General features: G+C 48.2%; 1 protein-coding gene across 2 annotated transcripts in view; it reads left to right on the forward strand.

Annotated features, from left to right (window-relative positions):
* TSPAN18 (tetraspanin 18) overlaps window positions 1-24,833 on the forward strand; it is a 149,465-nt gene that overhangs the window by 22,411 nt on the left and 102,221 nt on the right. For both annotated transcript variants that reach the window (XM_087821822.1, XM_087821821.1), the window contains exon 2: window positions 6,496-6,577. The gene's annotated coding sequence lies outside the window, so the exon portion shown is untranslated. The remainder of the gene's footprint in view (window positions 1-6,495; window positions 6,578-24,833) is intronic.

The raw sequence follows: 24,833 nt of genomic DNA on the forward strand, positions 1-24,833 counted from the left end.
AACATTGTATATATGTAGCCCATCATTGACCAAAAAATATTGTTATTCTGCCCGGCCAGCGTGGCTCAGTGGTTCAGCATCGACCTAGGATCCAGGAGATCACAGTTCGAATTCCGATCAGGGCACATGCCCGGATTGTGGGCTCCATCCCCAGTTGGGGGCGTGCAGGAGGCAGCCGATCGGTGACTCTCTCATCATTGATCTTTCTCTCTCTCTCTCCCTCTCCCTTCCTCTCTCTGAAATCAATAAAGATATATTTAACTATATATATATTGTTATTCTGCACATGACCATGCTACTTTTCTCAGCGGTGAAGGATCCTTGTAGCACATGGATCCCCTACACGTAGCACTGCACAGTGGATCCACGTTGAGTTCAAGATCTGGAACGTGTGGAGGCAGAATTAGTACCAAAGCCACCTTCAGCCTAAGACAGTCTCTGCCTTTCCTGAACCGTGTACTGGAAGCACTGGGTATTCTCGTAGCCTTTGAACCCCCGGTATCTGGCCAACAGCGCAGTGGCCTGAGAACCTCTCAGATGCTTCCTTGGCAGGATGGACCTATGGGCTGGCCTGATGCAGGCTGGACGCAGGTGAAGTGGCTCTGGGGACACTGCCTGAAAACAAAGTCGTGGCTTCTGGTCCTTAGCCTGACTCAGCTCTGTGATTGTTGACAGCTGCCTGACCTCTGAGCCTCAGGTCCTCCCCCTGCTAGAGAGGAGGACACTGGCCACGCGGTGGAAGAGTTCTGTCTTCATGTCTTTTGTTTGTCCGTTCAGATGACACTGTGGGGTAGGGGCGGGCAGGCGAGGCCCCTCTCCTTCAGGGACAGGTCCCTTAGACCCTCAGGTTCTAGGCCTGCTGGGCACCCCCTCCTCGCGAGAGTGAGTGAGCCTTCCTTCGCAGACACTGGACAGAATCGTTTGTGTTTTCTGTTTCCCTGTCTCCATCACCAATGCACCAGTGTTTAGGTGCATGGAAATGCTGCTGCTCACTTGCCTCACCTGCCAAATGGGAAGGGTGCTAATACTCCCTCGCAGGGTGGGAGACAGAAGAGTGCAGATCGAGGGTAAAGTGAGCTCCAGGGCATGGATACCATGGGTAGCCCTTGTTCTTGCCTCCTTCAGGTAACAAGAAAGCGCTCCCAGACAGGACGGGATGGGAGTAAATGCAGGCCGTGCCTGCTGGTGACAGGGGTCCCAGGCTCCCAGAGGCTACGCATTGTCCTTCCTGCTCAGCTGAGCATCTAGTAGGTGTGTGTCTCACACAGCTACTCCTGGGGAGGGCACGAGGGACCCTGGCTGGCATGTCCTGCCTACAGAGAAGGCCTAGACCTGATGGGAGGTGGGGGCGAGAGGGGAGTGATTACTAATGACAGTTGCATTAAGAATTAACAGCTGCACGTGTTAACTTAGGGGTTGGTACTTCCCTCCACTCTGGCCCTTCCACCCTCCCCAGGCCACCAAGAGGTAGTGGGCTCAGTTTGGGAGTTCCTTGCCCCCTGGGACCCTTGATAGCAGTGCCAACACCCACTGCGCTCTGCCCAATTAAATGTAGGGAGTGGCTCTCCCTTTCTGGAGCAAAAATAAATCCCAGTCTTCCTGAGGATGTTATGGCTCCCACCTCAGCTCCACAGTGACTTTGGGGCACAATTAGGCAGATCCAGGGACTCATTATGGGAACAGGGTGATGGGGGCTGAGTGACAGGGCGGGGCAGCGCTGAGGAGACTCTCTCCCAGGGAGACAAGTGCAGGTGGTGAGAAGATGCAGAGACAGGATGCGGCTTCATTAGGAGCTGTTCAGAGAATAGTTGAGATGCTGGACACAGCAGGAACTCCTCCTGAACTCGCTTTGGCTCCTCTCCCTCTCTCCACCCCCACACCAGCCCCCTGCGTTGCTAATTTAAAACAAAGCAATACAAAGCCCCAGCTTTGCTTTGGAACCATAAACTGCAGAGCTTTTATCTGTCAACAAACCCGGCATCAGCTGGCAGTGGTTCAGCCTGGATCCTGTGGCTTGGCATCAGTGTGGGGACAGGGGGCCCAGGGTCAAGCCTCCTCCAGGGTCTCACTGAGGATGCTACCCACTTTTAGGGCATAAGACCAAGAGTCCTTGTGGTCATGGGGCTCAGAAGGATGGCAGTTCCACCTAGGAGCCAGGAAGATATGTAGAGAGGCTGGAGTGGAGTGGGAGAGAGAGAGAGGTTGTAGAGGAGCTAGCCAGGGAAGGACTCATCATTGGGCTGATCACTTCCCTTCATCCTTTCCTTGGTGCCTCTTCCAGGAAGCCTTCCTAGCTCTCCTCCTCCTCTGAAATCCTACTGACTTGGGATCTAGGTTATCAAAAGGCTATAAACCAGTGGTCTTCAGTGTTATCTGGAAACTTAATATATAAAATATCAGAAAGTCCAGCTGTTGTGAATTAAGTGTTAGCATATGTCTGGGTGTAGACCCATCTGTTCTTTGTGGAGACCCCTGACGGAGGGAGGGAAGGATCTGAGAAGTAGAACTTGGAACTACTAATCAGGACCACTACCATTTTTACTGCAAGTAGCAAGCAGATTCTATTTCACATAATTTCTGCTTCCTCTATTTATTGACTGCTTATTTTGTGCCAGGTACCGTGGGAAACACTTACAATCTGCTAAATCATCTAATCCCCAGTTCAGGCCAGCCAGGTAGGACTATAATTATGCACACTTTGCAAGTGAGTTCAGTTTGACTCTGGGGTCTGTGCATATTGTGAGGACCTGAAGGTGGGCCTGGAAAGACATGCAACCAGGGATAAGATGATGAAAGTCCCCGTATGTAGGCAAGGGAGACCAGGGAACCTATTGGAGCAGGAGAGGGACGTGGTGCTCCACCCTTATGGGCTCGGTTGCACTGAAAAGGAGAGAAAGGAGAGGGCGGGTTGGGGGCACAAAGGCCACTGGCCAGCTGACCAGCCAGGAGCATGTTGGTAGCAAGCAGGCAGGCAATGCAGAGGCTGATCCAGGCAGGATGGGCAGAGGCAGTGGGGTCGAAGCGTCAGGGGTGATTTGAGAGACATGGGATAGAAGAGAAACAATGATTGGGAACATGGAGAACAGTCTTTGATGTGGGTGTCAGTTACACAGGGGCGCTCTGTTTGTGTAAATTCAATAAGCTGTATACTCATGGTGTTTGCACTGCTGTGTATATATGTTCTATTTTAATTTAACAATAGAGTAGGAAACATCAGAGTAGACATTACAGTTTCTCATCTGGGCCTCATTCAGGACAGCAAAGTAGCTCTCAGAATTTTTCTCATAACCTGAGAGCTGGTTTTCCTCGCACAGTGCAGATTTGCTTTGTTTGGAAGGAGGGGAGGGAAAAGATCTGAGTTTGAGCTGGACTTTGAAAACTGGGAGGACTTGGCCAATAACCATCACATTTGCTGCCATTGATTATGTTCTTACTATATTTCACGGAGTCTAAAGCACTCTTTATTTTTTTAATTTATTTTAATGTCTCTGAAACCAGGATGCATCATACAAAAAGTGACACATCATAATTAATTAACTGGCAATGTTTCCGTCCTTAGAATCCATAAAATATAATCCGGAGTCTTAGACTCAAGAAATAGGATAGTGTGTGGCAGGCTCTCTGCTAAGTCCTGTGAATACTTCCCTCATGTAACCCTCACAACATGTGAATTATCAGCAGCTGTGAGCCCAGTTTCCCAGATAAGCTGAGGTATAGAGTAGGAAAGTCCCTCGCTTAAGGTCACAGAACTAGTTAGGGGTGGACTGGGGATTTCAACCTGTGCCACTTCGAACCTGTGCCATCTCAGTACAAAGCAAGACCAAGTCTGGGACCTGGAGGGTGGTGGCTTTTCCTTCCCGCAACCCGAGACCACCAGGTCAACAGCAAACCCCATCGTCTGGCTTACCATCGGTCAGTGCTACCTCTTGTCACCCAACATCAGTCCCTCTCTTGGCCTTAAACCCTGGGATTCTTTTCTCCCTCCCAGGAGGCCTCCAGTCCAGCATCTGCAGTGACCCCCCTCTTCCATGAAGGTGGGGGGGGGGCTGGAATGAGATCTCAGGGAAAAGGGGGAAGAAATTCCAAGACCAGCTGGTTTCTCTCACATGAGGCAGATTTGCTTAAATGGGAATTAGGATTAGTGCTGGATTTTGCCTCTCCTGGCAGACTGGTAATAAACTAATCTCCTCTCAGGCTGCAAGAAAGCAGAATTCCTCCGAAGATGGGAGACAGCTTCAGGCTCCCGAGTGCAAAAGCTGGAAAGTAATTTTGTTATTGACAGGCCTGCCCGCACCACCCGACATGCAGCCCCCAGCTCCTTCCCAGTGTGGCTGCAGCCTTTAATTTCGTTAATGTGTGACATTCACCCAGGCTGCGTGGCTGACAGGCATGCTTGACATTAATACGTGTTCCTCGCGGTCCCCAGAGCTCATAAAAGCTCATTATCAGCTCTGAGCCTGTAAATGTAGTTCCTGGCTCAGGTGGGCCTGAGTTCCTCAGAGATGCCCCCCGGGCAGTGAAGCTGTGGCCCGCTGTCTGCAGGAGCCAAGAAATCAACTCCCCCCTTTGTCCAGGGGACTCGTCGTCCCAGGCCACTGGGAGGTGACAGGGAAAGCCCTTCTGCAGACACAACTCTGGCTTCCAATTTATATCTAAGGAAAAGGGCTCCTTCCACCCTGTGATGTGAGGGGAGTTGACCCAGCATTTGGGAAGGCGGTTTGTCTGCATCTGTTCAAAGGTGAAATGCGCAGAGCCTCTGCCCAGCCGTCCCACTTCCAGGCTTTGGAATTGCGTGGACATTTCCAAAGAGATGTGGGGGTCATTGCAAGGTTGGGATGGCTGGAAACAGAAATACCCCACATATCCATGGTGAGGGGGGAAATATATTATGGTCCACATCTATCATGGGGTACTGTGCAGCTGCGGAAAAGACTCAGGAGGTCTGTATAGCGTCACAGTCACAGGTAGACACGGTATTCCTAATAAGTGCTGTTGTAGAATATCTGTGCTAAGATCCCGTTTGTGTAAAGTCACACTGTCTGCATGTGGGCACATGCTCACATGTTTGTGATCGCACAGAATGAGATCTACAAGGTCACAGTCTTTGCAGAGGCTTTATCTGTTAATTAGGATGCATGGATAAGGAAGAACTTTCAGTTTGTAGTTAATGAAAATTGTATGATATATATGTATATGTATGTGTGTGTATATATATGCATATGTACACGTGTGTGTGTATATCATGAATTCCTCTGATTGTAGCCTTAGTCTGGCCCCCAGTGCATGAGGCTCCCCAGGCTGACACTGCCTGGATGAATGAGGCAGAGGTAGAGGTGATATCCTCCAGCCAAGCCCTGTTCCCCACCAGTTAGCAGAGTCTGAGAACGGCCTCTGCGCGTGTGGTACACTGATGCTGGGATCTGTAGAGCAGACCTTGAACTCATGGCTCTCCGGCTTCCACCTCTCTCACTGTGGAGATGACACGTGCACCAGGTTTGACTTCCCAGGACCTGAGTGTTAGTCCTGGTTCTGCCCCATTTCAGCTGTATGACCCTGGGCAAGTTCTTTAATTCCTCTGAGTTCATGGTTTTCACCTCTGAAGGGGTGATACTTTCTCGTAGGATTAGAGAGGGTATCAGGATGATTGTCATAATTATTTGAGGCAGCCTGAAGCTTGATCAGGGCTTCCACTGCTCAGCCTGGGCATTGAGGGCAGACGGAGTTAGGAGGGGGACATCGGGGAACTTGGCTCTACCTTGTCTGCTGTAAGTTTTGCTCTTGTTTCTCAGCTGTGCATGTGAATGACCTGGTCCCCTGGCGCTGGCCTAAGTCTTGGCAGGCAGGTATTCGGCCTGACCTTGTTCCTTCTCCTGTGATCTGGGGACTCAGTTAAACCGACAGAGAGGAAGCGGGGGAGAGGCTGGACTTTGGCCCTGCACTCTGGGGCTGAGTTGTTTTTTTTACCACCGAAGACCCCTCCTCTTATTACTTATCTCTTCCCGGATACCAGATCTTGAAAGTTTTCTTCTGAGCAAAGAGCCTGCATTCATTAGGCAATGATTAATTCTCCTTCACATTTTCAAAATTACTCAGAACGCGTATTTTTTTTTTTTTCCACCTAAGGAAAATGGAGTTCCCACACCAAGTTGATAATAGTCTAGCTAGAAGCAAAGAAACGCAATGCGATGTTGTGATTAGCATACTCTCGAAGTCATCACACGGCCGTTGGACAGGCTGCTGGGCTGATTTGAGAAGACTGAAAATATGCCTCAACCCACAGGCACTGGGGACGCTATCCTGGGAGCCTGTGTGGCGCTGGGTGCTTGGTCCTGTCTTCTGGCCGTGGGCCCTGTCTGGCTGCTGCACCTGCAGGGGGAAGGAGGGAGCGGACACCTCAGGGAGTGGGTGCACATCTGGACTGAGCTGGCCCCCAGAAGCCCCGTACTCTGCTAATCCATGGCTTCTTAAATTTCTTTCTTTCTTGTCTCCCCTTAGAGTTTCTCCTGAAGCCACCACCAGAGAGAGACCTCAAGAGAATCCTGACACCCCTGAAAGGAAAAGATACCAGTTGAAAGAGGTATGATTTTGGCATCATGGTGTAGAGGCATCTCAACTCATCTCCTCTCCTCCCCCTGCCCCCCAAGCCCGCCTTTCTGAGTGAGAGAGCTCTCAGCTTGGGCTGGGGAATGCAGGGCAGGTGAAGGGTGGCTTTACTCTTGTCCCTACCCCTAGGTGTTTGTTCAGGGCTAGGGAGCAAATGTAAGGTGTAATTAGAGAGGCTGATGCTTGAGTGGGGTCTCATGAGGCTGGTTGCCCCATTGAGGGGGCTGCAGGTCATGGTTGCCCCTGAGTCCATCCAGGACATGGGGGTTGAAGGATTGGAGGGAGGGAGCCCTCCGAGGGAAAGCAGAGATCCTGGGGCTCACAGAGAGCCTGGCTGGTGTTGAGGACCCCTGCCACACCTCCCCTCCCTCACACCCACTGCGGTCTTGGGGGAAGGAAACACCTTCCTAAAGCGATTCATCCTCCTCCTTATCTCAAGACTCTTGGATCAAGTTCACATTCCATGATGGAACTGAGGATGGAAAAGCCCTGGTGGACTTCTGGGGCTCTGGGAATTTCTTGGGCTGCCCATGATCCCAGGTCATGTGACATTCTGGAGGCCTCATGGAAGGTTCCTGAATGAGGAGCCAGGACATCTGTGTTCTGACCCAGCTTGTGCCACCACTGTGCCTCATGAGTCCTCATAAGCCATTCTCGTTGGACCTTGTTTTCTCATGTGTAAAATGGGGCAGCAGTGACTTGAATCTCAGTTTCAGCCCTCATGTCTCCTATTTCTGAGGTTCCAAGACCAGGGCTGAGGTAGAAGCTATGACAGGTGTGGTGGGACATTGGGGAAGCAGAGATGGATGGAGGCTCTGGGAAGGCTGTGCAGAGGGCATTTGAAAGCTCTGAGGAGATCTGATTGCCAGTCTCGGGCAAAGGATGACTTAGACCCTCAGTGGAACGACCACCAGGCCTGACGTGCAAATGGAGGTGGGTTTGAGTCCCAGCTAACCAGAAAAGTCTGATTAACCAGCACCGAGGGCTTCTCCGTGCCAGGCACAGTGCTAAGCGCACTCCCTGCATCGTCTCTCTTGGTCCTCGGTACAGCCCCAGGATCTCTGCACTATTATCAACACCAACGTAGAGCAGAGAAAACTGGGCCTCAGAGAAGTCAGGTGACTTGCCCAAGGTCTCAGCTACCCTGTAGTTCTATTCTAATGTGTTTTGTTAACCATCTCTGTGACTTGAGGCTTAAGTTTCAAAAAAAAAAAAGATTTGTTGTCTTAACCTGGAATTTTTTTCCTAAACTTGGGGCTCTTGATAAAAATCTCTGTGGGTCTTGGTTGTCTGATCTCTAAAATGAGAGCATCACGCCTACCCATGGGGTTGTTTGGGGGAGAAGATGAGATGAGGAACATGCAGAAAGCTCCCACACTGTTCCTTCCCACCCCTAGTGCTGCTGTGAGGGTGGAATGGGGTGTACACATTGTGAAGTGCTGCACCAGCCACCTGACGGCATTTGAAGTTTTTGTTGCCTCTGGTGCCCCGTGCACTCGGTCACTATCCTAGTCACTGATCAGGGATAGTCCCCTGGTCTCCCAGTTCATCCTCTCATTTTCAGACTGTGCCACTGTCTGGCCAGGATTTTTCCAGCTGGAATTCAAAATAGGGTGGCTGGCTCCCAGAGGCAGGTAAAGCAGGGCCAGGCTGAGGCCCAAGTGGACAGTGGCAGAGGAGAGGTGAGGCCTGGGACCTGCGTGAGCTCTCTCTCCCCCTGCAGCTCCCCCGCTCCGCCAGTGCCATAATCTTAATTGTGAGCCTCCTGGCAGTGGCCCCCCTGATCCCCGCAGGAAGCTATTGCCTTATCACAGAGCCTGGATCTCGCACGGCTCTCAATCAGGAGAAGGCTCTGAAGGGAGTTGGAAAAAGCTTAACTTCCCCAGGACTTTTCTGCTGCGGATGTTTCTCTAATCAGGGGAAGCCGTGGGCCTGGGTGAACGAAGGGAAAAAATCTATTTAAGTACAGAAAAAAAGAGGCAAGTGTGCTGTTCCTGGGCTACCTTCAGGAGGGTAGCCGAGGGAGCAGAGTGAGTTAGCCTTGCCCCTGCCGTTAGCCAGGATACGGATCAGTGTTATGGTCACAGGAAAAATACAAAGATGACCAGATGGCCACAGGGAGACAGGCATGTGCTGTTGTGGGAAATGTTTGCTGGGTTTTGGGAGCCAGACTGGTGGAGGCTGAGTCCCAGCTCTGCCTTTCAGTAGCTTTTTGACTCCAGGTGAGTGATTTGATCTCCCAGAGCCTCAGGTTTCGGCAAACACCATGCACCTCACTGGGCAGTTGTGAGGGCGAGGAGACTGCCAGCAGACATACCTGTTTGCTTTGAACGATGACAGTCCCCTAGAATAATGTGGCCTCCCAAGGTGACGTCCTTGAAAGGCTCAGGCTCTTGAGATGTGAGAGCTGGGTGTTTGTGACCAAGCAATGGGGTTACCCTGGAGACACATACCTCTTTCTGTGCCTGGTCTAAAAAAGGTCTGAGTATGGGGCCTGGGTTGTGTCAACTCTCTATCCTGACACTCCTGAGGCATGGGGCTACCTCGGGCATGAACAGGTCTTCCTGAGCCTTTATCCCATGGTTTACATTTAACCCTAATGATCTTTACTGGACCCTTGCTGTAGATAATAGCTGATCCTCCCTACAACCCAAGAAGTAGGTCTTAATAATATGTTTAGAGGTGGGATAACTGGGGTTCAGGGAAGTTGTAAATTACTCTAGGCTTCACCTCTAAAAAGCAGCAAGTTTGTTAGGATCCAAACACAGGGCTCTTGCCTCAATGTCAATGTGTTTGCCATAGCACCCCACAGCACCCACAGTGGCTATGTGGCACCCCTCCACACCTATGGAGGCACCCTGTGTGCACCCATAGCCACACCCCACAGCACCACAGTGACTTCCCGTGGTGCCAATGGCAGCAACTGCACTGTGACTCCCCATGGGGCCCATAGAGACACCCATGGTGTCCATGAGGCACCCACAGGATTCAACATTACCCAATGGCACTCTTGGTAGTGCCCCATGTGTCCAAAGAGCATCCTGAATGCCCACAGTGACACCCAGAGTGCCCATGGTGGCAGTTTCTCCATGTTCTCCACCCAGTCTTGCATGGACTATAGAGCTCAGGCAGAAAAGGTAGTCTTTGGTTATCTTTATCTTGCAGCCAGCCCTTTGCAACCAGCTGAGCTAGCAAGTGAAGGCAATTTCTAGGAAGCACAGGGATCTTCTTTCTGCTAAGGGCTGACAGTGGGATCCTATATTTAGGTCCTTGATTCATTTTGAGTTAATTTTTGTAGTATATGGTGTGAGGCTGGGGTCCAGCTTCATTCTTTGGCATGTGGTTATCCAGTTGTCCCAGCATCACTTGTTGAAAGGACTATTCTTTCAAGGCTGGCTTGGGCTGGCTCTGACAGTCTGGAGTGTCTCCTTGTGCTGAGCTGACATCTATTTTTTGGTAACCTCTGCCTACTTGCCCCAAATCTGCCTTGTGGAGTTGCATCACCCCTTTTCCTGCAGGTTGTTCTCCTGCACTTCCACTGTGCACCTCCTCATCTGCTGGCTGAAAGGCTGTAGTCACCTCTACCTCCCTCTGGGGATGCCAGAGGGAGAGCATAGCTTTGGCACTAGATGAATCTTAGGACTATTTTTTAGCTAGTTATTAGCTTGGGAAAATGAACTCAGTTTACTCTCCTGTCAGATGAAGAGAGTCACGGAAATTGCAGATTCACGGTCAAGATTAAGTGAGATGACGGATGTTAGGCATGTTGTCCACTGCCTGGGAAGGAGTCAACATTCCAGAGAATGGTGGATATAATTGCCATTGTCATCTGAACACCATCCTTCAGCTTTCTCTAATTCTTACTGGTGGGGTGCAAGCCCTGAGTTTAAGCACAGGAAGAGGCAGCAGCCCCCAGGCCTCATCTGCCTTCCTGGCTTCCCCCTCACTCTCTGTCTGGGACACGTATTCGAGGGGACAGGATGACAGGTTCTCACCACCCCAGTTTCCTGCTCACTCAGCCCAACTTCTGCCAGAACTTTCTGGCCTTAGGCCAGCCCCACGTCCACATGTGACTCATGACAGCTCCCTGGTCCTCTTCTCCCTTCTTGGACGTTTTCCACCCCAAATCTTTTCCTTCTTTTCATTTTCAAGTTGTTTTCAACTTTCCCAGGAAGGTTATCCCAGGGCCACAAACCTGTCAGCCCCTGTACGAGGCTAAGTCAGTGGGGTGTCCCCTTGGGGGTGCCCCGTCTCCCTGGCATGGTTGCCTATGAGAGCAAGGCCAGGCGGACCCATTCGCTGTGTGGGGTCACCACCCCTTGACATCATGGAGAGATATAAGAAGTCTTCATTTCCCCCATCTAAAGACTGTTTATGCAGCAGAAATGAGCAGAAAGCCCCCTTAAGAAGCTTTTTTGTTGTTTTTAAATAATGACATATGTCCACATTGTGAATCACAGCTGAACTTTGAAGCAGCCAGGCAGGGCAGAGGGAGGGGGTAAAAACCCCAGGTGCAGATGCCATGTCAGCATCATGGCAGAGATGGGCCTAGTCTGCCAGTCTGGACTGGTGGTCACGTTGCCCCACCCAGCTGCTTCTCTTTATTAGTTAAAAATGTAAAGTGATGTACTTTCATTAGTAGCCCTGAAATAACAGGAGCTAGTCCAGATCCTCGGCAATGCTGCTGTGTTAGCTGTGGTCATTTATTATCTGCCCCCAATGCCATTCCCTGTGCTTGGGGGTTTGCCAGTGTGTCTCCCTTTCTGGGGCATGGGCAGGGCTGTGTAATGAAAGAAGTGCACAGCGGGACTGAGGAAGGAGATTAGGCTCTGGGCTCTGAAGCCTTGTTTTTGAATCAGCTTATTTTCTAGAGCTGTTTTGGGTTCGCAGCAAAACTGAGGGGAAGCTCGGAGTCATCATATTTTCCCTGCCCCCACACCTAGGGCTCCCCCTGCTAGTGCCATCACATCACAGTGGTGCACGTCTTGCAATCGGTGAACTCACATCAACACATCATCCTCACCCAAAGCCCATCCCAGGCTCACTGTTGGTGGTGTACCTTCTGTGGGTTTGGGCAAATGTATAATGACCGCATCCACCATTAGAGTATCATACAGAATAGTTTCACTGCCCTGAAAAATCCTCTGTGCTCCGCCAGTTCACTCTTCTCTCCCTTCTAAGGCCTGGCAACCACTGATCTTTTTACTGTCTTCATAGCTTTGCCTTTTCCAGAATGTCATATAGTTGGAATAATACAATATGTAGCCTTTTCAGATTGGCTTCTTTCACTTAGTGATATACATTTAAGTTTCCTTCTTGCTGGGTCATGTCTTTTCATGACTTGGGAGCTTGTTTCTTTTTCCATATTTTTATTGTGGTAAAATATACGTAACATAAAATTTACTGTCTTTACCACTTTCAAGTGTACACATGGTTCAGTGGTATTAAGTCCATTCACATTGTTGTGTAACTATCCCCACTATTCATCTCTAGAATTCTTTTTATCTTGCAAAACTAAAACTTGACACCTATTAAACGATAATTCCCTGCTCCCCTCTTTTCCCAGCTCCTGGCAACCACCGGCATACTTTCTAGATATATGATTTTTGTTGCTTTGAGTACCTTATATAAGTGGAATTATACAGTATTTGTTTCTTTGTGTGACTGGTTTATTTAACTTAGCGTAATGCCCTCAAGGTTCATCCCTGGTGTAGCCTGTGTCAGAATTTCCTTCCTTTTTAAGGCCGAATCACAGTCCTTCATATGTGTAAACTACACCGTGCTTACCCAGTCATCGTCAGTGGGCCCGGCTTCATGTTTAGCTATTGCAACTAACACTGCTCAGCTCATTTCTTGTTAATGCTGAGTGATATCCATTGTCTGGATGTGCTGTGGTTTCTTTACTCATTCATCTCCTGAAGGACATCTGAGCTGCTTCCAAGTTTTGGCAGTTATGAGTAAAGCTGCTATAAATATCTGTGTGCAGGTTTTTTTGTGGACATAGGTTTTCAACTCATTTGGGTAAATACCAAGAAGCATGATTGCTGGGTCATATGGTAAAAGTATGTTTAATTTTGTGAGAAACTGTCAATCTATCTTCCCAAGTGGCTGTACCATTTTGCATTCCCACTGGCAGTGCATGTGAGTTCCTGCTGCTCCACATCCTCTCCAGCATTTAGTGTTGTCAGTGTTTTGGGTTTTGGCCATTCTAATCACTGTGGGGTGGTATCTCAGTATTGTTTTAATCTGCAGTTTCCTAATGACATAAGACGTTGAGCATCTTCTTTCTTATATATTTGTTTTCCATCTGTATATCTTTGATGACCTGTTTGTTCAGGTCTTTTGTCATTTTTTAATCTGTTGTTCATTTACGTATTGTTAAGTTTTAAGAGTTCTTTGTATATTTTGGATAACAGCCTTTTACCTATATATCTTTTGCAAATATTTTCTCCTAGTTTCTGCCTTCTTTTAACAGTGTCTTCCATAGAGCAGAATTTTTAAATTTTTAATGAAGTTCAATTATTATTATTATCAATCAATCATCAATTATTATTATCAATTATTATTCTTTTTTATGGATAATACCTTTAGTGTTGTATCTAAAAAGTTATTGCCATATCAAAAGTCATCTAGATTTTTTTTTTCTGTTTTCTTTCAGGAGTTTTAGAGTTTTGCATTTTACATTTGGGTTTACGATCCCTTCTGAGTTCATTTTTGTAAGGGTTGTAAGATCTGTGTCTAAATTCACCCTTTTGCATGTGGAGGTCTAGATGTTCCAGCACCACTTGTTGAAAAGACGACCTCGTCTCCATTGTATTACCTTTGCTCCTTTGTCAGAGATCAGGTGACTGTATTTATGTGGGTCTGTTTAGGGGCTCTCTGTTCTCTTTCATTGATCTATTTATTCTTTCACTAATACCACACTGTCTTAATTACCGTAGCTTTATAGTAAATCTTGGAGTCCGGTCGTGACAGTCCTTCAGTTTTGTTCTTCTTCATTATTGTGTTGGCTCTTCTGGGTCTTTTGCCTCCCCACGTAAGTTTTAGAATCAGTTTGTTGATATTCACAAAATAGCTTGTTGGGATTTTGCTTGAGATTGCATTGAATCTGTAGATCACATTGGGAGGAATCTGACATCTTGACAATATTGAGCCTTCCTGTCCATGAACATGGGATATGTCTCAATTATTTAATTCTCCTTCAGTGTTTTTCATCACAGTTTTATAGCTTTCCTCATATATATCTTGTGCATATTTTATTACATTTATACCTAAGTATGTTATTTCTTTTGATGCTAATGGAAATAGTATTATGTTTTAAACTCAAATTCCACTTGTTCATTGCTGGTATATAGGAAGCGATTGATTTTTGTACACTAACCTTATATTCTCCAGCCTTGCTTTGCTATAAATGCTTATTAGTTCCATGAGTTTATTGTCAATATTTTTAGATTTTCTACACAATCAGGTCATCTGTGAACAAAGACAGTTTTATTTCTTCCTTCCCAATTTGTAAAAATAAAACCCTGTGGGGGAAAAAAAGCAGCTTCCTCTTCAACCTGTAATAATAAAAAGAAAACGTTGTCTTATTGTATTAGGTAGGACTCCCAGTACAATATTGAAAAGCAGTGGTGAGAGGGGACATCCTTGCCTTGTTCCTGATCTTAGTGGGAGAGCTTCTAGTTTCTCACCACAAATATGATGTTATCTGTGTGTTCTTTGCAGCTGTTCTTTATCAAGTGGAGGAAATTCCCCTCTATTCCTAGTTCGCCAAGTTTTGTTTTGTTTTTTAATCATGAATGGGTGTTGGATTTTGTCAAGTGCTTTTTCTGCATCTATTAATATGATCATGTGATTTTTCTTCTTTAGCCTGTTGATGTGATGGATCACTTTAATTGATTTTTGAATATTAAACCAGCCTTGGATAGCTGGGATAAATTCCTTGGCTCTGGTCTATAATTCTCTTTATATATTGCTGGATTTGATTTGCTATTATTTTGTTCAGGATTTTTGTGTCCATGTTAATGAGATATATTGATCTATAGTTTTCTTTGTCTGGCTTTGGTATTAGGGTAATGCTGACCTCCTAGAATGAGTTATTAAGTATTCTTTCTCTTCATATCTTTTGGAAGAGATTGTAGAGAATTAGTATAATTTCTTATTTAGGTGCTTGGTAGAGTTCACCAGTGAACCTAAATGGGCCTGATGCTTTCTGTTTTGAAAGGTTATTAATTAGTCATTCATTTTATTTAATAGGTACAGGCCTATTCAGATTGTCTATTTATTCTGGTGTGAGTTTTGGCAGATTGTGTCTTTCAAGGAATTGATCTATTTTATTTAGGTTAATAATTTATGGGCATAAAATTATTCGTAGTATTCTTTTAATGTTCATGGGAACTATAGTGATGTCCCCTCTTTCATTCATTTCTGATATTAGTAATTTGTTTCTTCTCTGTTGCTCTTTCTCTCTTTTTTCTTTTTAGTTAGGTTGGCTAGAGGCCTTTTGATTTTATTCATCTTTTCAAAGAACTAGCCTTAGGTTTTATTAATTTTTCTCTATTGATTTCCTCTTCTCTGAAGCCTATGTTTTAATCATGGATCTATCGCTAATTGAGAGATCTTGAGGGGTAAGTCCCTTTCATTCTCTGAGTCTCAGTTTTCACATCTGCAGATGTGGAAATAACAATACATGGTGATAATGATACCTGTCCTAGAGTTAGTTTGAGAGCAAATGTCAAATGCAAGTCTGCGTTCATTGGTTTAATATGTATTTTTTGGGCCCCTACTGTGTATCAAGTACTATTCTGCATCCTGGGAATATCATAGTGAACAAAACAGCAAAGGCCTTGCCCTCATGGAGCTTGTCTTCTAGTTGGGGAGACAGAGACCAAACAAACTGAATGTCAGGCAGTATCATGTGCAGGAAAGGACAGGGCGTGGCCAGGGGAGTTACTCTGTCGGATGGGGGCACTTGGAAGGCCTCCCCGATCAGATGTTATTTGAACAGAGACCTGGAGGTAGTGAGGAACAATCCTTGACTTCAACTGAGGAAGAGCCTTCCTGGTGGAGGGAACAGCAAGAGTTAGGGCTATTAGGTGGGCAGGCAGCTGGCCTGTTGAAGTGCCAGTGAGGAGGCCTGGGTGCTAGAGCAAAGGTGGCATGGAAGGAGAGGAGGCCAGAAGGGAACTGGCAGCCAGGTTGAGGACTTTGGATTTGGACTCTAAGTGTAATGGGAAGTCAATGAGCCAGTTGGAAACAGGCTGAAATTTACATTTTACCAAGATCACTCTGGCTGCTGTGTGGAGAACAGACTGAATGGGATGGAGGGACCAGTGTGGAGACTGATGTTAGAATCCAGGCAAGAGATGATGTGGTTTGGAAGGACAATGGTGGTGGAGGCTCCCAGGAGCCCAAACCTTCAGCATTATTCAGCTTGAAATGGAGGAGCCTGGGTGGGCTAGACTTTGGTGGAGGGTGAGGGGGGCCATACTGAGTTCTGTGGGGCGGCATTTTAAGTTGAGACATTTATTAACTGTCCCCATAGAGGTGGCAAGAACATGGATGGAGATATAAACCTGGAGTTCAAGGGTGAGGTCAGGATGGGAGAGACAAATTTGGGAGCCATCAGCTCTTAGAGTATTTCAAACCTTCGGCCTGACTGAGATGACCTAGGAAGTGAGTGTAGATGGAAAAGATGATGAGGACTGCAGGATCTTGGAGACCTGTGGAAGGTGCCCCCTGGAGGCTACTTGGAGCTGCCCAGAGGGCGCCCCATCCAGGACACCAGGGCAAACATTATCTTCACAGTGCCCTGGGAGCTGTTGAGTGGCATGAAAGAGGAGAGACCAGCTGCAAGAACAAGCCCCGGGCTTAGTGCCCACCCCGAAGGAGAGCACTGTTCAGCTGCCAGTGCCCGAAGTAAAATAGGACGGGTGCAGCAGGGCATACCTAGGTATCCGACACCTGGGGAAGGGGGTTTCTTAATACCTGCCTCCTTAATACGACAAAATTATTTTCAGTAATAAGGATGAAACATAATTGGCCAGAAAAGAAGCACAGACAGTAAAACTCTCCTTTTGGGGAAGTTCATGACGTCCCCATGCCAGCTGACAAGCAAATATTACAGCACGCAAAAAAGCAGAGAAAGCAATGGGTTCATACTTTTTCATTTTATTAATGGATATTTTGAAAAAAGAAAAAAATGCATGAAGAAAGCTCCACCAAAGTGAGCCCCACAAGGTTCAGAGAATGACTTCTCCAGAGGTGGCCACAACGGCAGTAATCCAGTTTCTTTTTCTGTCCCTGCAACCACTGTGCTGTCATGGTCAGATTCAACCTACTGTTCCAGTGCAGGAAGATCTAGTGGCACTGGGGCTGGAGGTGGAAACTGGGTGCAGAGAACTCCAGGATCTTGACAGGGAGCTGAGCGTGTGTAGTGGAATCAGCTCGTGCTGGGGTCCGGCTGGATGAGTGGTATCCTGAACCAACTGCCGTGTAAACGCAATGTTTCTGAAAGGCTAAGTAGTAACAACGTGCTCATTTGAAGCTTAGGTGCGTATTAAAACTCACCAGTTGTTAAGAACTTAGAGCAACAAAAGATTTTTTTTTTAAAGGCAGAGTGTTTTATCAATGACATTGTTTAGAATTGTCAGCTTTTCGTGGCTTTTTTTGGTTTGTTTTAAAATTTTCTACAGACAAGTCATCCTCTGTCGCTTACAGATTGCTCCCACTGCCCCACGCTTGGCACATCAATACAGAGGTGTTTCCATGAGGGTTGTTGCTGGAGGTGGGGGAGGGGTGGAAGGTACACCGAAGACCCCGTGGCTGCGACCAGGTAGGGGTCCAGTATATGCTGAGGCGGAGACAGCAGAGCCTGGTGTCCAGGGGACCCTGAGTCAGTAGGTATTTGGCTCCAGTTCCTGACAGCTCCAGTTATGAGCGCCAGCTGAGTCTAGCGTTACGGAGACTCAGGCACTGAAAGCTTCATCCTCAGGGTGACAGTTTGCCCTGGTGGATGTGAGGCTGCATCCCATCCTGGGGACACATCCAGCCTTGCTCAGTGAGATGCCTGCCCTCATCTCCTCTCTCCTTCCCTTTCCCTTTCGGCCCTGCAGTCCTTGGAGGCAGCTGTTCTAATGAAAAATCTCATAAATACCACGAGATAAGGATCCAGGGCTTTTGGTTTTTATTTCTGCCCACACTCCCCAGAGAACCTTTTCGGTAGGAAATGTCCCTTTGGAGCTGAGATTTTCTCCAAGGCTTCAAAGACAGGGCTTCTTAGGAACAGAACATCTGTTGAAGCTGAACTTGAACGAAGAGACATGTCCCACAGGAGCACGGGAGCGGGACGGGGCAGAGCAGGAGGGTGAGGGTGCGGAGTCTGCTTTCTGTCTCGGGGGAAGCTCCCAGGCCTGTTCCGCGTCCTGCAGCGGCTCTCAGTACATGCAGAGGACCGGGGAGCAGGGGGCCTCAGGGCAGAGGCTGGGCTTTGGGCTGCCTGCTGTCCAAATAACATGCAGGCCCATGACCACAGAGGCCTCCCCAGCCAGGAGAGGTAGCAAGGAGACCCAGGGTACCAGAGGAGCTTCTCTGGCCTGGGAGGACTGTGACCCCCGAAAGTCACTTTCCAGCTGGGATTTCCCAACGCTTGGCGTTTGTACCGACAGGTCCTTCTTTACTCTCTTTGTCTCTCTCTCCCTCCCTCTCTCTCTCCTTTCTTCCTCCCTCCTTCATTTCCTGAGTATCCGTTGGGATGCCGAGATTAAAAATTCCTAATCCCTGACTTTAATGAGCTCAAAATCAGCTAGGACAACCTGATTCGCTCAAAGATAAGAAAAATTGAGTGTTTTGTGTACGTGTGTGCGTGTGTACGCTGTGATTATTAAGACAATCAAACATCACAGAGAGCTTGGAAAATAGAGGAAGGAGAAATCATTCAGTCCCCCTCTCAGGACAAGAGGCCCATCATTTCCTGCTTTTGTTCCCACCCAGGCGCACATGCAACGAAGTTGCCTCTAGAAAGTCCGAGCAGTTTCCCTTCCTGCTTTTCTTTGCTCCCCCATCGGGACCCCTTCCTGGGCAGCGCTGGGGGGGGGGGGGGCTGCAGCTTGTCTCCACTGCCAGATGCATGCCTCCAGGAAGGGTAGCTAGGTCAGTCAGTTAAACCACAGGACACCCAGGTACATTTGAACTTCGTGTAGACAATGAGGAGTTTTTCAGTGTACGTCCCATGCAATATCAGTCCCACCCTGGGCCCGCCAATACAAACAAGGAATTATTTGTTGTTTATCTGAACTTTAAACTTAACTGAGCATCCTGTATTTTACCCTGCAGTTCTGTGTCCGGAGTGTCTTTTTGCATGTGTATATCAATGCTGCTTTGTTTAATGACAGAGAAAACTATCTGGCTGACTTTTCTTTCTCATTTTGCAGGGAACACTCTCCCTAACCTGAACCTCTCCCTTCTCTTGGTCATGCCTCCCTGACCACTCCTATCTCCGCTGCTCTGTGGCTTAGCACACTTGGAGGTCACAGAGTCCAGCCCCTATGTTCCTCTCTAAGCACATCCCTTCCCTGGCCTCTTTCTGGGAGCTTCCAATGACTGCAGATGTTGGATTTGCTCCCTGTGGGGGGAGAAGGAGATGGTGGGAGGTGTGAATTAACACTCTCTCTTGGGTCGCTCACGCTGCTTTCTCCAAAGCCCATCAGCATCTTTGGCAGTGATGGATCTAAGCAGGGTGTCCTTGGATCAGAGGGAGCAAAGCTTCGAGGGCGTTGTTCCAGGGCTGCAAACCCAGAGGCTTTCTCGCCCCCCCCCATCTTTATCTCCATCAATGAACTTATTTTTCATTCTAAGGAAACTTCAGGGTGATAAAAACATAAATCTAACTGGCAGACAGTAAAAAAAAATCAGTGATTGACTGGAGACTAGGAAGACAGCGTTGCCTTGTGGTTAAATGGATTTTCTGTTTAACTGAGGGTTAAGTAGAAGACTCGTTTTGATTCAGCCCCTGTTGCTGCAAATCTTTCTAAAATGTATTAGCCTGCTCCCTGGTTTTCCTAAGTGCACCATAATGACCATAATTGAATCTCCTTGCTGGCAGAGCATCCTGTGGGGCGTCGGGGCACACTGTTGGAAATGTCAGTCCTCTGGTGCAGCTAGTTCTTGGGCGTTAGAGCCTGCGACATAGGCTGTGTGCTTTGCAAGGGGCCTTCTTATTCACTGCCATCTCATTCTGTCTTCCCAGCTATGCTGGGCCAGGGCTCAAGAAGGGACCATTCTTACAGACATGGAAACTGAGGTCCAGCTGGAGAAGGACTTGCCCCAAGTCACTCTTTGACAGGTGGAGGAGCCAGACCTGAACCAGCAGAGGTGGCAGTGGTGAGCTGGCCCAGATCCTGCCTTCTAATCCCAGCTCTCACTTGCTGGCTGGAAGACCATTAAGCTTTATGAACCTCAGTTTCTTCATCTGTGAATTGGGCACAATAACCTTTCCTTGTAGCGCTGCCTGAGAGTAAGCGAGGTAATGATGTGGGTGAGCTGCACACCAGGCCTTCATGTAGCAAAAACAAAAATGGCACAAACATACTCTCCCCCTGACGAAATCACACATGCCCTGGTCCTGGGGCCCCGCATCCCACTTCTTCCACTTTCCTGCCTTCCCGCCCCCACACACTAGTGGTTTTGCATACACACCCCAGAGCCAGAATGCTTGGGTCTGAATCCTGGCTCTGTCCTGCACTCCCTGTGCAGCTACGTTTCTGGGTCTCAGTTTTCCCATCTAGATGATGGGGATGATAATAGTGACACGCCTCCTAGGGATGCCATGAGGATTCAAAACGGGGGAGCTGGTCTTGGGGCAGGCGTTTTATAAGGATTTGCCACTGTGATCCTAGGACTTGGTTGGTTGAGAGTCCAGGTTAACAAGCTTTCCTGGATGTGGTTCATATCCCGAGCACGTTAGCAGGATTGGGCTCAGGGCCTGAGCTCCCTCTTGGTGCCCCCAGAGTTTGCATGGTCAGTCTGGAGAGGGAGACAGAGACCCCGCTTCTCCTGAGCCTGCTTCTTGCCACTGTCTGGCTGATGTTGACCCTTCCTGGGGTGCTCAGGAAAGGGCACCCAGAGGACCTGTGGGTAACTTCTGAGGGGCCCGATCACTGAATAGAAGACTTCTACCCTGACAGAGCCCTGCCCAGGGGACGCTAGCCTCAAATGCTGCTCTCTCTGGGACTGCCTGTGCTTCCTCTCCGTATGCCATGCATTTCTAGCATTTTCTCCTTATCAAGGACTCCACTTGTAGCACAGAGGCCTGTCTGTGTGTGACCTCTGGACCCCCCCAGGGGTGGTCATGCTGGGGGTGGGGAAGACAGTTTGCCAAGCCAAACCCTGGCCAGCGAGGCCACCTGTTCTGACCTCTGGGCTGCTGGGTCAGCTACTCCTGGGGCCTTGCAGGCAAACCTACTTCAGCTCCCCGCTGACCAGCACTGATTTCTGCCGGGCCACCTCCTTGCTCTGCAAGTGACCCACTTTCAGACACCCTCTGGGACTCTTTGTGTGTAGAGGGGAAGTTGCAGCTAAATAAATAGTCACCCTGGCATTTTAGGACAGAAACAGCAGCCTGTGTGCAGAGCCCCTGGGTAGACTGGTTTATTTATGCGTTTCTTTTTAATGGGAAGGCTGAGAGAAATTACGTGGTTTGTGAATATTTACAGGCAAATTACTTCAGGGAAGAAACAAATTCATTCTCTCTCCTCTCCCACTGTTAACAGATCACACTGTGGTTCCTGCCGCCTGCCTCTCACATCCCTCTCTTCTCTTTCTTGCAGCTCCTTGAAGCCTACGCCAGCTCCAGAAGGAGTGGCTGAATAGATGTGTCAATGTGATGCACTGTGCATTTATTAAGCACCTACTGCATCCAGGGCCTGGTTCAGGTGCTGGGGATACTGAAGTGAACACCGCATCTGCTCTCACAGGTCTCCCTTTGGGGGGGGCATGTGGACTAAGGAGAGCATTGCTCTGTTGGAGGAACCAGTTGCTCTGAGGCTCCAGGTCCTGCTGAGCCAAGGGAGGGACCGGTCTGGCCGCTGTGGGCCTTGTGAGAGCCGCAGGCAGAGGGGGTCTGTCCTGGGAGCCCCTCCCAGGATTGCCCTCCTGGCAATTCTCAGTGGGAGAAGCTTCCATGGTGCTTCCTTTCCTTCTCCTCCTTCTCTCCCCACCCCCAGGGGCCCGGCTGGCTGTGTCCTCAGTTTAAACCCAGGTCATGTGAAGGGAGGCCATCCCTTTACCCTCAGGATTCTGAAATGGGGTCGGGGAGAGAGGAGACGGTTCAGAACAGCCTGGAGCCTCCCAGGCCTGGCCGCCCTCAGATGCTAATAAAGAGCACTGGGCCCATTTCGTATTCAGTAAGGGCCCCTCTTTGACTTACTATAGGAAGGAAGGAATGGGTCAGGCGAGCTGGGTCAGATCCTGGGCAGGTTTAATGGGGTGGGGGCGGGGGACAACCTTCCTAGGCCGGGAACCTTGGGGATCAGGACTGTGGCTGACATCAGGACTGTGGCTTCCAGGACCCTGGGAGCAAATGGAACACGCCATTGTGGTCTTTTTTAGATACAAAGCTGCCTTCAATTGCTTCTAATTTGCACACACACTTGTTGCACACCATGCCTTCATGCTGTCCTTGCACTCGCCTACCCACATACCTGTGCACACCTATGCACATGCCTGCACATACCTACTCACCCCCCTGCACACTCCACCCTGCTCCCACTTTCCACCCACACATCCTTCCCTGTGCAGATTCCCTCACTCGAAACATGTCCTGCCTACTCCTCCCCACCATTCATGTGCACTTGTGCTCTCCTTTCTTTCTCTCTCTTACGCTGCAACCTGTCTATTGGATGATCTTGTTTGTTTCTCAGCTCAAGGTCTACAGAACTCTGGATTATCTGGGACACTTTACCCAGATGCTGAGCCCATCAGGGGTTCTGGGGAGAGTGGGAAGACTGAGTGAGGTACGCTCTGAGGCTAGGTGCATTCCCTGACCCCTCCTGTTTCACACATCAATTCATCCCCTCATTCATTCATTCATTCATTCATTCATTCATTCATTCCAGCACATATCCATAGCATCACCCAGGCAAAAGCATGGCCTGTGTCCTTATGGGGCTTACCTTCTTGTTACAATCTACCTACTTTACTTTCTTCATGGTTTGTGGTTTGTTAAGGAGAAAATAACATTGGACCTTATACAAGAAGCTCTGGAATACAGTTTCTGCCACTTGCTAGCTGTGTGACCTTGGACATGTCATATCATTCCCTGAGCCTCAGTTTCCTCAACTGTAAAATGGGGACCATGGTGCCTTTCTTCCAGGAAGAGCTCTGGGCCCTGTGGACAGCAGCCATGAGCGCTGACTTGGGGATTTCAGTCTGTCTACTAAACCCTTCTTAAAATGCAGGCCAGATGGGGTGAATAAACTGCCTTTGACCTGTCAGCTTTCTCGGGCTTGGATGAGAGGTGGGGACATTGGTGAATGAGGTGTTTCTAGGTACTGCTGGGTCTTTGAACCTGTCTGTGGAATACCTTCTTTTCAGCTATGGTTTCTTTTTTCTGCCCCTTTAAGAGAAAGCAATTGAGAAAGGTCTATCTTATCATACACATTAAGGAAATATGATGCTCTAGAGATTTCTGCAAAGGGCAAGAGGAGTAACCAGAAGCTGGTGGCTTAGTCATTGAGTGGCTGCACTAGAGGGCACCCAGCCAGTCTTGTCGTCTGTTGAGCAGAGATAGTGAAGCCTGTTGAAGGCTTGGAAAACCTCCCTGGCGTCTGCATGCTGGGCCTTGCTGGAGGGTGTCCCACGGTTACCAGATTCCACTGAGAGGCCCCTCTGCTTCTCACCTGCTTGAGGCGGTGCTGCTTGAGGCAGATCCAGATGTTGGGGCTGCCAAGGGCCTGAGGGACCAAGAGGTAACTGAGTGGCTGTCTGTTTAAAAATATTATAACACCTTCAATTGGTCATTTGAAAATGTGATGGCTAACTTCTAAAGACGTGAGACACACATGCGTGTGTACACACACACACACACACACACACACACACCCCAACAACTGTTAGCTCCTTGACGGATGAGACGCCATCTTATCTGCATTTGTTGCTCCAAAGGCTCTAATAGCACACAGTAGGGCCAACAGATCTTTGTTGGACGATGAATGGATGGAACCTTCCAGCATTTGTTTGTGCCTCTGTCCTGCCATGTCTCTGGGCATGTTTGGTACATAGGACTGTAGCGCCTTCTAAAATATTGAGGTAAAGTTAAAATATTGAGGTACAGCTTACATACAGAGCTCAAATGTTCAGCACATTTTGACCTGTAAACACCCACGTAATCCACACTCCTAGCAAGATAGAGAACTTTCCCATCAGCCCAGAAGTTCCCCTGTGCCCTTCCCAGTCAATCCTTCCTCACTCCCTGGGGCAACCACTGATCTGCTTCCTACCACGGTGGGTTAGCTTTGCGTCTTCTAGAACTTCCTGGAAATGGAGTCCTACAGTTCTAGTCTTGTATCTGGCTTCCTTTACTCAGTTAAATGTTTCTGAAATTTAACCATGTTGTTGCCTGTATGGGCAGCTCATTGCTTTTTCTTTGCTGCATAGTATTTCACCATATTCATAAATAATTTGACCATCCCTTTGATGAACATTTGGTTGTCTCTAACTCTGGGCTACTGTGTTATCAAGCTGCTGTGAACATTGGAGTACAGGTCTTTGTATAGACACAAGCTTTCTTTTCTCTTGGGGAAATACCTAGGGGGAGAATGAATGTATCATGGGTTAGGTGTATGTTTAACTTATAAGAAACTGCCAGGCTGTTTTCCAAAATGGTTGTACCATCTCACGCCTCCGCCAGCTGTGTGTGAGAGCTCCATTTCTCCCACAGCCTGGGTAGTACTTGGTGTGGTCGGCTTTTTCATTTTACACATTCCATCATTGTGTAACGTTGACTCATTTGGTTTTAATTCGCACTTTCCCATTCAGTAGTGAAGCTGAGTGTGTTCGCATAGGCTTATTGTCATTTTGAATATCTTCATTTGTGAAATACCCACTCAAGTCTTCTGTCCATTTTTCTATTGGCTTGTCCTTTTACTATTGAGTTAAAGGATTCTTTAATTTCTAGAAGAAAACCTAGGAGAGTATCTTCATGACCTTGTGGTAGGCAAATATTTCTTAGATGG

This window comes from Miniopterus natalensis, chromosome 11 (assembly GCF_054644295.1).
Source record: "Miniopterus natalensis isolate mMinNat1 chromosome 11, mMinNat1.hap1, whole genome shotgun sequence".
NCBI lineage: Eukaryota > Metazoa > Chordata > Mammalia > Chiroptera > Miniopteridae > Miniopterus > Miniopterus natalensis.